Source organism: Ascaphus truei, chromosome 3 (genome assembly GCF_040206685.1).
Source record: "Ascaphus truei isolate aAscTru1 chromosome 3, aAscTru1.hap1, whole genome shotgun sequence".
NCBI classification, from domain to species: domain Eukaryota; kingdom Metazoa; phylum Chordata; class Amphibia; order Anura; family Ascaphidae; genus Ascaphus; species Ascaphus truei.
Genome location: NC_134485.1, coordinates 193,144,547 through 193,158,989, shown reverse-complemented (window position 1 = coordinate 193,158,989; position 14,443 = coordinate 193,144,547). Strand labels below are relative to the sequence as shown.

At 43.6% G+C, this 14,443-nt stretch overlaps 1 protein-coding gene across 2 annotated transcripts in view; it reads left to right on the top strand.

The window, feature by feature from the left end:
- The first annotated feature begins 233 nt into the window (after window positions 1–233).
- Window positions 234–14,443, top strand: part of POR (cytochrome p450 oxidoreductase) — a 72,284-nt gene continuing 58,074 nt past the window's right edge. The window contains exon 1 of one of the 2 annotated variants that reach the window (XM_075589859.1): window positions 234–387. The gene's annotated coding sequence lies outside the window, so the exon portion shown is untranslated. Of the gene's footprint in view, window positions 392–14,443 lie in introns of both variants that reach the window. The other variant, XM_075589860.1, reaches the window with a different exon arrangement.

The window sequence follows — 14,443 nt, the reverse complement described above, 5'->3', positions numbered from 1 at the left end:
CGGATACGTCACCGCTTGCGTGCCCTGATTGGTGGGCGTGTTCTAGCGATACTGGGCCGTACCACCTCAAGGGGAAAGCAAACAGAGGGGGGCGTAGAGAGATATATTTTTTAAAACCACTCTGGATTGAAATCTACAGCTGGGAAAGAAAACCCAAATAAGTGTTATTTAACAGCGCGCTTTCACTTTACTGTCCAACTTTTGGATGCATTTTTCCTTTCAACCCATGACAGAGTATTTTCGGCCACCCCCGCTTATTCGTCAGCTTGAGAATAGGCCTCTGACTTCCATCAGCTGACGTGCGACTGCTCGCGAGCAGGTCAGCAGAGTGTGCGCCACTGTGTGGTTCAGTGTCCTCGCGATCGGCTGCCGGTGTTCTAAACGCAGGTCGGTGAGTTCGCGGCCGTTAGCTCGGCTTTTGGCTTTATTTGTGTGTGCGTTTCTGGTTTGTCCCTCGCCGGCCCCCCTCCTGTACTGGCGATGAGATTTCACCTCCAGTGCCCTGAGCCCGAGGCTCCGCCGCGGGGTCCTAAAGCCGGCGCGCAATGAACTGAAGGAGAACCTGAGCTAATCAGAGGGGCAGAAGCGCTATTATGTAGGGAAATCAAACCGTGTGTGTGTGTGTGTGTGTGTGTGTGTGTGTGTGTGTGTGTGTGTGTGTGTGTGTGTGTGTGTGTGTGTGTGTGTGTGTCTCTGTCTCTGTGAAAATAGAGGCAGCATTACAAGTTATGTGCAATGTACAGAAAGTGCCTGTGCGTTTGTGCTGGAGAAGTGTAGCTTGGTTGCAGTCTGACCAGTTAAGGGACTAATATGAGATACTGAGATTAAACAGTAATATGTGTGTGTATAATATGTACACGTCGCAGTGTGAAGTTTTATGCAGCGTTACCATAGTTGCTGAGATTTGCTTTGCTTGACAACTAATTTTGTCAGTACTGCACCATGCTACTTGCATATAGGGAGCACATTGAATAAGTGCTGCTGGCAAGCAGTGTGTGTGTGTGTATATATATGGGTGATTTGTCAACCACTGTTTATAGTGTGTATATATATTATATATATATATATATACATATATATACATATATATATATATATATATATATATATATATATATATATATACACACTATAAACAGTGGTTGACAAATCACCCAAAAATCTACTCGCCGAACCAAAAAATCTACTCGCCACCTAGTCCCGCCCACAATCCTGCCCTGCTTGGGCGGCCATGAGGAGGTCGCCACTGGGTCAAATCCAGTCGCCACAGGCCTGTAGTTGACTGGATTTGTCGAACACTGACTATAAATATTATCGTATGACTTCCAGTGATCGCGGCCAAGCCATCGCTCCGTCGCTTTTATTATAAACGCACACGACGTTGGCAATGCATTTGTTTTGACGCAATGTCGTGTCACTGTTGCCGGCACTATAAGCGAAGCCTGGCGCTGCGGGTGGGTCCCATTCGGAAGTGTGGACCCCCTGCAGCTCGATCACGACAGACATGGTCTCGGCTCCGCAGAATTTTGCTTTTCTGTTTGCAGCACCGACAAATATTACTATTACAAGTAATATATTAGTGTGAGGTTTTATACAGCAATGCTGCGGGTTGCTCCTAGCAGATTAATGTGGGAACCTGGTTTATCCGGTTCTTATTCCCTTTAGTGCCAGAGAGACATTGTTCCCCTAAGTGACACAACATATCCCTTTTATAACAGAAAATATCACCGTTTCCACCATAGCCTTGAATGGTGGTGTAAACTGCAGCTTATCCCAGCATATACAAATCCTATAAACCTGATGTATCTGTTACTTTGCAGGCCGCTCATTGGCAGGTCATTGGTCACATGGAGAAGTTTTATGAAACCTCATGCTGACCAATGCCAGAAAACCTGTTTTTATGGAGACTTGGTGGAAAATATGCGAGAAATCTTCAACTTCCATTGACTTTGGGTTGAAGGAAGTGGTTTTTTTTCTTCTCAGGGATGAAACAAAAAAGATGTACATTATGATGCATAAATAGATATAATTGGCCAGTATGCCTCATACCTGGCAAATATTTTTGACACCAAGAAAAAGGAGAGGAATAACATGGGGCACAGCGCGATAAAATCGCACAATGCACGCAGGACAAAATAGGTGCAGATTAGCTGGTTTCCCAACACCTACACTTTAAAGGGCCATTGTGATTTGGGGGGTCCGACAAACTTTGCAAGTCATGTAAATTGCTCTTGTCTCTTCCCCGCGGCAACAAAGGGGGTTAAATGGTGACCACAGCGTGAAAGTTGGTTTATAAAGCAGATTTTACCTTTTCAAAGGCTGAACTGGCCTTATCTTATCCATTATCTGCTAGGTGTCAGGCGGGTTCAGCATATGGTGAGTATTTACATAATTTTATAACCATTGATACTTCTTGATATTTATAAATGAAATATGATAATGTGTTATTTTCTAAAGAAGAAAAATGGTTGTCTTGCTAGTCCAACGGTTGCTTTATTTGATCTGTACTCTGGGTGTTGGTATGCACAGGCTCAATATGTTTTTATCTTTAGAGATGTGACTTGGAGCCATTCACATGTTTCCGTTATTAACATGAGAGGGAGTAGGAGGTGGTATGAGACCTTTTTTTGGACCAATATGTAGTTAAGTTACAAGCTTTCAAAGCTCTCAGGGTCCTTCATTGGGTATGGCACAAATACAGAAACATAATATACAGTGTATGCAAGAAGGATAACTGGTTACAATGGATGTATACAGCAAGTGTGAAATAAGGTGAGGTAGAAACTGTGTGTGTGTGTGTGTGTGTGTGTGTGTGTGTGTGTGTGTGTGTGTGTGTGTGTGTGTGTTAAAAATCTATCAAATAAAAACCACTAACTATATTTTGTCTGTTTCTCTATATAAAGAGTGTTGTTGGGTAATAATGCAAATGTGTACACGTACCTATAAGCATGGGACAAGGATTAATAAGCGGCTCAATACCTGGCCCCCTTCTCACCTTCGCAAAGTTACCTCAAATGAACAATATCTCCCCTCAATCTGTCCCCATATACCATCTGTCACCAACAGCACACAAGTGGGCACGTGAGTTAGATATGCAAACAGGGTTAATACACACGGCTACGGTAGCCAACTCACCTTTCTCCTCTGCGAGGTACTTTCAGTTAGTCAATATTGACCCCCTTACTCGATTGAAATCATATATAAATCTGAAAGAATGCTCACCGCTCAACCTCTGTATTTAAAGTAAATATACAATCATGTTGGTGGTGCATAAGGGAACATGACATATATTAACACTGTCTGATCAAAGAAAATCAGGAAAGGTCCCCAAATACTGCACTCTACCAATAATTAAGGTGTTGCTAACCAACAATTGGTATCAGAATATAGAGTTCCAATTGATGACCAGGCTACGTAAGGATAAATTGATAAGAGACCGGTCATTAAAACTTCCTCTCGGGTGCAACAAAATAATTTTATTAAACATATATATACACTCACTAGGTGTGTAATAATATTTACTGTGTGTGAATCTTAAAAACCCCGGTGGTGAGAACCGGATATACAGCTAATTGGAAAATATACTGGCTTTCAAATTGATTAAGCCGTATGTAATATAATCCTTTAACTTTTTTCTCAAATGTTTGTATAGTAACCTTTATAGAGAATTAATGATAGATGGAAATGGTGCGTAAATTCACTATATAAGATATTTATCAAAAGGAGTCGCCTTGGTGTTCAGACAATTCCAATAATTGCCTAACTCTAATTGCATAGAGCAGGGGTGCGCAAACTTCATAAGGTGCGCCCCCATGCCCGGCAGCCGCAGCGTTCGCGCTCTCCCTCTGCAAGGACTCTGCGTCAAATGACGTCGCAGACCAGGTGACGTCACGTGACCCCGCCACGTCATTCGACGCGCGTCGCCGGAGACCCGGCAGAGAGCAGGTAAGGGTGTTGGAGAGGCCTCACGCCTCCCCCAGCATTTAATTTAAATGCCATGGGGAAGAGCGCGGGGCCTCAGCAACCGCCTGCGCCACCGCTACAAATTCTCCCGCCCCCAGTTTGCGCATCGCTGGCATAGAGAAAAGCACACTCCTAGCCATAGTCTAGCATTGGTGTTTCGAAGATATATCCGCTAACTAAAGCACGCATGCATCAATTCTGAACTCTTTGTTGCTTTTACAACCTAGGTCAGGGGTGCGCAAACTGGGGTGCGGGGGATTTTGCTGGGGGGCGCAGGCGATTGCAGAGGCCCTGCGCTCTTCCCCACGCCAATTAAATACCGGGGGATCGCGCGAGGCCTCTGCAACACTTCAGTTACCGGGATTCAGACGGCTGTGACGCGTCGCCATGTCAACGCTGCGTCATGTGATGTCACACGCGTCAAAAGACGCCGCAGCGTCATTTGAGGCGGATACCAGGTAGGGGGGCGCGAGAGCGGGACAGGGAAGATGGGGGCGCAGCAGGAAAAGTGTGCGCTCCCCTGGCCTAGGTGATTGTTCTAAAATAATTTGAATCCGCAGACTAAATATTCAGGCTATCCCTGACACTATCATAGGAAAGTATCATAGTTTGTAGATACATAGGGAAAGAACAAACCCTGTAGTCTTAGTAATAATAAGTGCAGCATATGACAACAACAATGTATCGAATATGTATGCTACCTAATGGATGCATGCGTCATTATTTGGTTGTATTTTAGCCACTGTATGCTCTAAACAGTAATGGAGTCCGTTTGCTAAATCAGCAGCCTAATTCTTAACAATAAAGGTGAATTATCGCTATTCGACCAGATTTTAGAGTTGCAGCATGTAATCCCTCTGCCTCCGCATCACGTCCCGCCACCGTCGTGACGTCCAAAAAACCCGACGCCGTTTCACGTAACTAGGTACGCTTCTACTTACTTTAGTGGTAAATATCTCTGGAAGTTGGCGGCCCCTGCGGTACTTGTGATTTTTATACAACTATTTTAAAACTCCTCAAAATAAGCAGGAAAATAGTTTAAAATAATCCAAATATGAAAAAAACAAAATGACACCAATTGATCGACTGGTATACTAGCAGAGAGGGTAGGGAGGTCAGATGATGCTGTCAGGGTGCTAACCACTGGACCCAGCACAGGTGTAATGTAACAGTGTTAAATCTACTGGAAATGCAGCGAAAATCGATCTGATGTGAGTGCAAATTAGGTTTTGTTCGGGTTTCTATTTGCACCACCTACATAGTTATGGTCACACGGTCTGGAATAACCCGAAGAGCAACTTTTTCCAGGACCTGAATTTTGGGAATCCGAACTTCACAAACAGGGAGTGTCTTCAGATTCCAAACCAGCCTATCCTTCATACAAAATACAAGCGAATATAAATAATCTATGCACATGTCATAATCGAACAAACAACTCTTGTAACAGGACAATCTGTACACATTCCCATTATCCTGTAGCACTGCATCGTCTGCTGATTAGATTCAACCCTGTAAAAGTTCTGCTGATGTCAGCCGAGTGGAATAATTTGGTGCTTCCCCTTCTTTATTTTGTTACATTTTTTTTTTTTAAATATAAATTCACTTGGGGTTTATGGGTATGTTTTTAATGTTCTTAATCTCTTGCTTTCTGGTCAGTCCATGCACGTGGTGTGCTGTTTTTGCTTTAAAATTATTTTAGAGCTTAGGTCCATGTTTTTAATATGTTAACATGAAGAATTCTAATCACGGATATGCAGACTGGAGCGGAAAGCGCAGAGAACGCCCATGGTGTAATACCACTTGTTTTATACACGCTTTTTAAAATAAATTGTATCAAACTCACATTCCCTCCTACTGTCTCTGTACGTTCTCCCTACCTACCAATTAGATTGTAAGCTCCTCGGAACAGGGACTCCTCTTCCTTAATGTTCTCACTTATTCTCATGACCTGTTATTTATATTATTTGTTATTTATATGATTATTGTGTGTATTACTACTGTTAAGCGCTATGTACATTAATGGTGCTATACAAATAAAGACATGGGGGGCAGGGCGCGGAGCAAGATTGTTACCTCACGCGGCGTCAAATAACGCTGTGGGGTCATGACCCGTGACATTTGCCTGTGACGTCATATCACATGACCACGCCGCGTTGCAATGGACACAAGCCCTGACGCCGGCAGAGTGAAGGTAAGTTGAGTTGCAGGGGCCTCGCGTGATCCCCCCGGCATTTAATTTAAATGCCTTTGGGGAAGAGCGCGGGGCCCCTGCAACACTGCCCCCCAACCCGGAAAAATCTCGTGCCCCCCACTTTGCGTACCGCTGCTCTATGGTACCCCAAAACTGGGAAATAACTCCTGATGAAGGTATAAAGGATTTGTCTTTAAAAAAAAAAAAAAATTAAATTGCATTGTGGATTAGATTTACCTGCTTTCTCCTGAACAGGCCATCTCAAAATGTCCATGAGGGAAGGATCACCTACACTGCCAGTGTCCCATTCACGGTGCTCTTTGGTTGTGAAGAAGAATTGGGAGCCAGACACAGGGTTTCTCCATTGGTGGTCTGGGACCCAGGATTTCCCTCCCAGAGCTTCCTGAGGTGGAGAGACCCACTGACATTGCTTCCGGTTGCACAGAGGGACACTGATGTCACTTCTGGTCACATACAATGCTAGGGGAGCGCAGAGGCAGAACAGCCAAATATTTTAAAGGTACACTTTGCAGTATCTGTTTTTGCAAAGAATTTATTTCTCAGCAAAATTGAACAAGCCGTACCTGCCTCTGGAACACATCAGCTTTCCAAGAAGCTACATCTCTAGCAGCCTACTTGCACCCCATTGTTGACATCTTTGGACTGCTAGCTTCCAATGCCTTATTAGTTTACTCTTCCCAATGGCTATATTGGCATTTGCTGCTCTTAACAATGACTGCCTCAGTGGACCAGGAATCTGAGCAACTGCAGCTGGACTCTCGTGCTATGAAGCCCAAGAAAGCAGCTGCAAAATTCAAATAGTGGGCTACCTGCGATGTCTAGTTACCAGCCTCTCCTCCTAAGAGGCTGTGTATGGATTGCGTTAGGAAAATTATGGAAGACGATGCTCATCCTTTAACTTTATTCTCTGGATGAAATCCATTTTGCTGCCATCATTTCTCCATCATTCAGCGACGTACATTTTGAGGGGCAAAAATGTAAAGAGACTTCTTGAGCAGACATGCAGTTCTACCAGGAGAAGGGGAGCTGTGTTCACCGGTATTCATGGATATGAATTTCTCGATGGGACCTGATGGCATCCAGACCAAACAAAAACGTTGCTCCATTTGGCAAGATCCTGAAGCCACATTTTGGGACTCCATGTCAGTTATGGCTGACATTCCCTCTCAATGTGTTTCCTCACATTCAGTTACTCTAGATGGTGATGAGCACAATCCAGAGAGACTGCGAATGCTATACTAATTGCGCTGCATTGACCCAGATGGGCTTGGTTTGCAAACCTTAGGAACCTTTCCGTGGAGGTGTCCTTCACTTCCTGTCTGCTGATGCAAGGTCCGATTCTCCATGCCTATCTTGGTTTCCTTCAGTTGACAGAGTGGAGGTTGAGAGGAGATCTTTGAGAGCAATGGGGTTTTCAGCCCAGGTGATTGATACCTACCTTCACTCCAGGAAACATGACACCTCAGCTGTTTATTACAACAGATGGAAGATATTCTTTGTGACATCACAATCAAGAGATTACTCCGCTCCATGAGACCACTGCACAGATCTTACAGTTTTTACAACTTTGGTTTCAAAAAGGGCTGAAGCCAACTTCACTAAAGGTACAAGTGTCAGCATTGGACACCCTTCATAATAGGCAAACTAGGCCAGATTCATCAGGGCAACCATCTCAGTCAAGTAGGTAGAAAGGAGTCAGGCACACGGTCTTATTCAGCAATGAAATGTAATGTGCCTAAGAAACCGACGTTTCAGCAGTGCAATACTGCCTTTCTCAAGGTGTGGGCTACAGAACATAGAAGATAGAACTCATATAAATACTCCCATGTACTCAGCCCTCCTCGCTCAGAACCGCACTGTCCACGACGATGACGTCAGCGCGACGTGATGACGTCAGGGGTGGGTCCCATGTAGCACAGCACCCACGGAGCTGTGCTGAGAGCCTGAAGCAATGCCTCCTCCAAGATGCGAATGCCCCCGCGATGACGTCAACGTGACGCGTCGCGTTGTCAGAGGGGGCATGTCCCAGGCAGCACAATACTCACGGGGGCTGTGCTAGAGATGTAAATCCATCGCCATGGGAACCCTGTCTGAGCTTGGAGAAGTGAGATCCCTCACAGCAAGCCTAAAAGTGCAGGAAAAAGAACAAACATGATCTATGAATACTGTAACACAAGTGCTGGACAAACACACCTCGTACCTTTTGGTCAGAAAAAAATTAAAGAATGAGGACTGAAAAAATCAAACACAAATCCTGATAAGTAGTAGAACTCCAGAGCATACATCTGTTAGAAATAATAACAAGGGGGGGGGGGGGTTAAGATTATATTTTCTGTAAAGAAGACAAGATTATTATCTCCCATTAAGAAAGCATCTCGGGTTGTGCTGTTCATTAAGTCCTGCACCATTACTGGTGTTCAAGGTATGTATCCAATAGGCTTCACTCCTCAGCACAAAGGTTTCCCTATCAGGAGTCCCCTGTCTAGGTGCTACAAATTAAATTCCCATGATGCGTAGAGATGCCACGTTATGCCTATGTTCCACACAATGCTACACAAGAACAGTGGGATCCGTACCTTTCCAAATTACACTTTTATGTTCGATCTTGTTTTTAGCATTCTTATGGTTTTTCCCACATAGAGAAGACCACATGGACACTTGATGTACACCAGACAATATATCCCTACACTTCAGAATTCATCCGGCTGCTTCTGTCACATCAATAAACACTAGTGACCCAGTGCCATTGTAAACCATGCATGCCCATGCCATCACACTGTCTCCACCGTGTTTTACAGATGATGTTGTATGCTTCGGATCATGAGCCGTTCCAAGCCTTCTCCATACTTTTTTTTCCCCCCATCATTCTGTACAGGTTGATCTTGGCTTCATTTGTCCAAAGAATGCTGTTCAAGAACTGGGCTGGCTTTTTTAGATATTGTTTGGCAAAGTCTAATCTGGCCTTTCTATTCTTGAGGCTTATGAATGGTTTGCACCTTGTGGTGAACCCTATGTATTTGCTCTTGTGAAGTCTTCTCTTTATGGTACACTTTGATAATGATATGCCTACCTCCTGGAGAGTGTTCTTCACTTGGCTGGATGTTGTGAAGGGGTTTTTATTTACCATGGAAAGGATCCTACGATCATTAACCACTGTTGTCTTCTGTGGGCGTCTAGGTCTTTTTGTGTTGCAGAGCTCACCAGTGCGTGTTTTTTTTTTTTCCTCTCAGAATGTACCAAAGTATTGATTTGGCCACTCCTAATGTTCTGATGGATTTTTTTTTTTTTTGCAGCCTAAGGATGCTTTGTTTCACTTGCATTGAGAGCTCCTTTGACCGCATGTTGTGGGTTCACAGCAACAGCTTCCAAATGCGAATGCCACATCTGGAATCAACTCCAGACCTTTACCTGCTTAATTGATAATGAAATAACGAAGGAATAGCCCACACCTGTCCATGGAACAGCTTTTGAGTCAATTGTTCAATTACTTTTGGTCCCTTGAAAAAGTGAGGACTACATATTAAAGAGATGTAATTCCTAAACCCTTCCTCCAATTTGGATGTGAATGCCCTCAAATTAAATCTGATTGCACTTGAAGCCCATTCATTCATTATTTAACTGTAACTTGAATTTATTTTGGTACACAGCCGAAATAACAAAACTTGTATCAGTGTCCAATAATTTCTGGACCTAACTGTATGTCCTGGGCACAGTTATGATATTCATGATAATACGTTGAATAAGCAGTAAGCAAACACAGAGATTAACCCTTAGCTGGTGGTTCTGTGCAGAGGGGAGCAGCTCTTGGGGAACCCCTTCAGGCATCTTCTACCTTTTGGGGCAACAGAGATATAGACAAGGCATCTTGTAAGGCAGTACAATGGTCCTCATTGCATACCTTCACTAAGCACTATAGGTTAGATCTCCAGGCCTCGACTAGTGCGAGATTCTGGAAAAAAGTTTTCCAAGTCATAATTCGGTTCGCTACAAAATATGTACCCATCCAATTTATGTACAGTTATGGAACATTATAGCTCTGTTTAGCTGCCATAGAAGCTGCAGAAAATATCAAATGTACCTACCGATATACGTTTAGTAACGTCCTCTTTGTCAGCCTATTGTCAATGGTTCCTTCTTTAATCTGCCTAAAGAAAGGGACATTTGTTGTCCTGAAAGCTTATTTTTAGTCTCTAGGTTTTACTTGTACCTTACTTTGTTTGTCCATTCTGCAGGCTAATGCAACACCATCCTCTATTTGTGTCATTGTGAACTCTCCAGAACTTTTCTATTTTTGAGAAAGTAGCAAAAGAAAAAATCCAAGGTGTGCGCTTTTAAAGCGGCAGTCTAAGCTGCCGTGTGTTGTTTTTTGTATAAAAAAAAAATGTAATTTAATTTTCCCCTTTTAATATGTGCGTCAATACAAGCCACAATAAGTAATTGGCTAAATTTACTATCGATCCGTTCTCCTTTGATCGATTGGCAAAGATTCGGCTCGGGGTTCACTAAATGGCAGCAGATAAGTATTCTGCAGTCGGTGTAACGCATTTGCATATTATGTCAAAGTTCTGTGGGGAAGATTATGTGACCAGGCAGTCACTAGATACCACTATGCCAGGTCCCCAGTGGCTGCTGCGGCACGTGCTAAGGCGTGCGCGCCACATACCGCAGCACAGTCCTCCATGGGGCAGGCCCAGTGGCTGTGTGTGTGGGCGAGCTAGGAGCTGTGACTCGCACGCTGGCAGGGAAGACGAGAATTTTGTCTTCCCGTGCCGCGATCATGTGGTCGGCGCGCACCAATGGAAGGGCAGATATGCCCTGGCATGGCTGTGCCCCACCCCCCGGCATAGCCCCGCCTCCCTACAGACTGCCGATCGCGGCTTTAAACACTGCACGCGCTGCTAGGTCGCGAGGCGCGCGTGCAGCAGGTATAACTGGGGCTGTAAAGAAAATAAAATAACTGCGCCAACCGTATAAAATGGATTCAAAGTTCAGTCCCTTCTGGAGTAAAGTCCTGCTGCCAGAGTCTCTGTAAGAGGTGATTCAACAACCTCTTGATTGTTACAGAAGAGTAAAGAAGGGGGGATCCTCCGGCGCGATGTCTTACTCAGGTTTCCAGGACACATGCAATGTAAACAGACAGAGGGACCACAATCAGGAAGGGTTAAACACAATGGTATGCTGGAGATATGGTGTTAAGGAAGCACACTTACATTAAAACCTCTATATCCACCTTGAGTATGGTGTGTGTTTCACAGAACAACCTCAGAGAAAGGGGAGAGACAGAAAAAACATAGTATAACACTGTTTTTATTAAACAAAATTGATTAAAAAGAGATTGCCAACTCACAAGCGACCATTAAAAAATGGCATGGAATGGTGAAGTTTTCAGTCTCTGCCTGGACTGCCTCCCAGATGGTTAGGTGTCCGCGTGGAGTCTGTCCCAGTAGATGATGAAGGCAATGCAGTGGTACGGGTGAGGATCGGGTGGTTCATCCAGACTTGTGCACAGCCTGGTCTTCCTCCCGGTCGTCAGACTCCCCACTGCTGCTGCTGCTTCCGTTGCCTGCCGTCCGCGCATGCGCATGCGCTTCGGCAAAGATGTTTGACTAGCTGGGATTTCACTTTCTTCCTGGGTATGGTGGCTTGCGAGGACCAAAAAGCCGTCAGACGCGTTTCGCTAAAAGCTTTCTCAGTGACGTAGAGACATGCAGGGTAACAGCACTCCTTATACTTCTCTGAGGTTGTTCTGTGAAACACACACCATACTCAAGGTGGATATAGAGGTTTTAATGTAAGTGTGCTTCCTTAACACCATATCTCCAGCATACCATTGTGTTTAACCCTTCCTGATTGTGGTCCCTCTGTCTGTTTACATTGCATGTATAACTGGGGCTGTAGCCTATGTGCACTGCTAGAGGGCAGGACTCAAAAAGGGGTGTGCCAGCGCCTGTTGAGGAAGGGGATGTGACTTTGTAAGTGGTTGCTATAGGAACAAAAAAGATTGCATTATAATACATTAAAAAAAAAAGATTTCAGGGTTGTTTAAAAAAAAATTGCTAAAAGTATTTTCTCAGTACAGAACTGATTTATTAAAAAAAAAAAAAAGCAAATGTGTGGTGCTCAGAAAAAAGCCTCAATATGGTACTTGAAAGAAACCACAATAAAGTTCAAATACTTGATTGAAGAGTCCTGCAGTATAAACCCCCTGATGAATGAGTAAGGGATATTAACCCATAACATGTAGAACAATCACTACTCCATTATAATCCGACTAGTGGACTAAGGTCCCCACGAGCAATGTAGTAAGAGACCTCACAATAAAGTGACCCAACATATATTGTATCGGAATGGAGAATAAGCAGGTGATATAAATGACTCACTCTGAGTTTTATATGTCCTTAAGACTGTCCAGTCTTCATCCACAGCAGGGGGTGTGCTTCCGTTTTTTCTGGGGTGCTGGCAAGAGAAACAGTAGGAAAAAGCAGGCACCAGTAACCCAGGAAACAAAAAATAAAGGATATCCAAGGGAGCGTGTGCCCATTAAAAATGAATTTAATGGAAACTACAAAAAAACAGGTGAAATTCAAATTCCACTAACGCCATATTGTTCCCAACTTCCAAATTTCAATAGTCTTGAACAGTGAATATATGGCTATTTAGCAAACATGAAACTAGATCAATTTGAAGTTTAATTGATGTAATAACACCGCTAATTGTGGTCAATATTGCTTTTCAAAGCAAATCTCAGGTGGACATATTGATGGCATCGCTTACACCTGATTAGCACTTTTAATCCTCTTGTTGGTTCAAATGGCAATAAATCCCAATTACTGATAACCCAGATGGAACTCTATGGTGTTTTCTTATTCAGGATTTTAAGCTTGACAAAATAGAAGAGCAGATATCATGGTGCAATACATTTAATATTAGGACAGGTTTAAAACCGTAATCCACTCACAGAACAGCAATGGTGTGTCAGCGTTGTGGATAGCTTCCCAGCTTGTTGACAATCTCTGTGCCTCCTTGCTCTGGTCAACGTGCAGCTTGGCTTCCAATGTTGAAAGTTTACAGTCTCTATTCTCTCCCAGCTTGTGCACAGCCTGGGAGGGGTAAGGAGCCAGCGATGTCTGCAGGACCGTGCCTGTGTCCTGCTCACGAGCACTTTCATGAGCTGCCGGTTCCTGATTGGTCTAAGGAGATTCAACGTGCCACACAGCCTATGGTGGTCTGTTAGGCTCAATCCAACACGTTTCGCTGTGATGCTTCGTCAGGGATCCTTCGTCAGACATACTTTCAATTCTTTATACTGTACAGTATGTGAAAAGCAGGCTTTTCTAGCCTTTAATTCTCAAGTTAGCAGGTGGTGAGAGGTTTCTGCACAAGGCATATGTGACGTATTCTCTACCATTTTGAATGGTTGACTTTGCATGTCCGATTTTTAGTTTCTGATCCCTGCCCCAAAAAATAAGCAGAAAACCCTTAAACCTGTGCAGCATTTGTGACATGGTACTTTGACGCTCATAAGGAAGTCATTGTAATGTTACAATGAACAGGGATGCGTTTGATTTTAAAATTCCCATCTCCAACCCTTAAGCGCTCTGCAGACATACAGGTATGTGAAACTACACAGAGCCTAACACTTTATTGGCACTAGGGACGTAACGCTTATGTGTCAAATTTCTGTGACGGAGAAACCGGTTGTAGGGGCCCCACTATCTACCTAGAAAAGACTAAAATGTTCTAATAGGGGTTAAAATCAAGGACAGAACATAAAACACAGACAGAGCCCAATGCTACTTCCAATGACACAGATACACAGTAAAGTACATGTATGTATGTATGTATGTATGTATGTGTATATCTAAACTAAAAACATATAGTCATTTAGTTTGATTCTTTGGCCAAAGTATCTTAAGTCTGCACACCAAACGCCAAGGTAGACCAAATCTGTGCAGGTTTTAACTATATATTGCCATGCCCAGTAGCACTCTGTTTTGACACTCATATGCAAATATATATATATTGTGGTTACTTTGGGGGTATATAAATTAGCTTAATGGTTTTCTCTCTTATGCATACAGTACATACATGGTCGCAATCACGCAATCACTCATGCAAACATACACATGGACACAGATCAGACTGACTCCCTGCAGCCACACTTACACACAGACTGCCATGTGAAATTTGGCTGACATGAGAGTGTGTGTGTGTGTGTTCTGATAATACTTACAAAAATGCAGTATTTTTATTCAACTCTAAATGCCA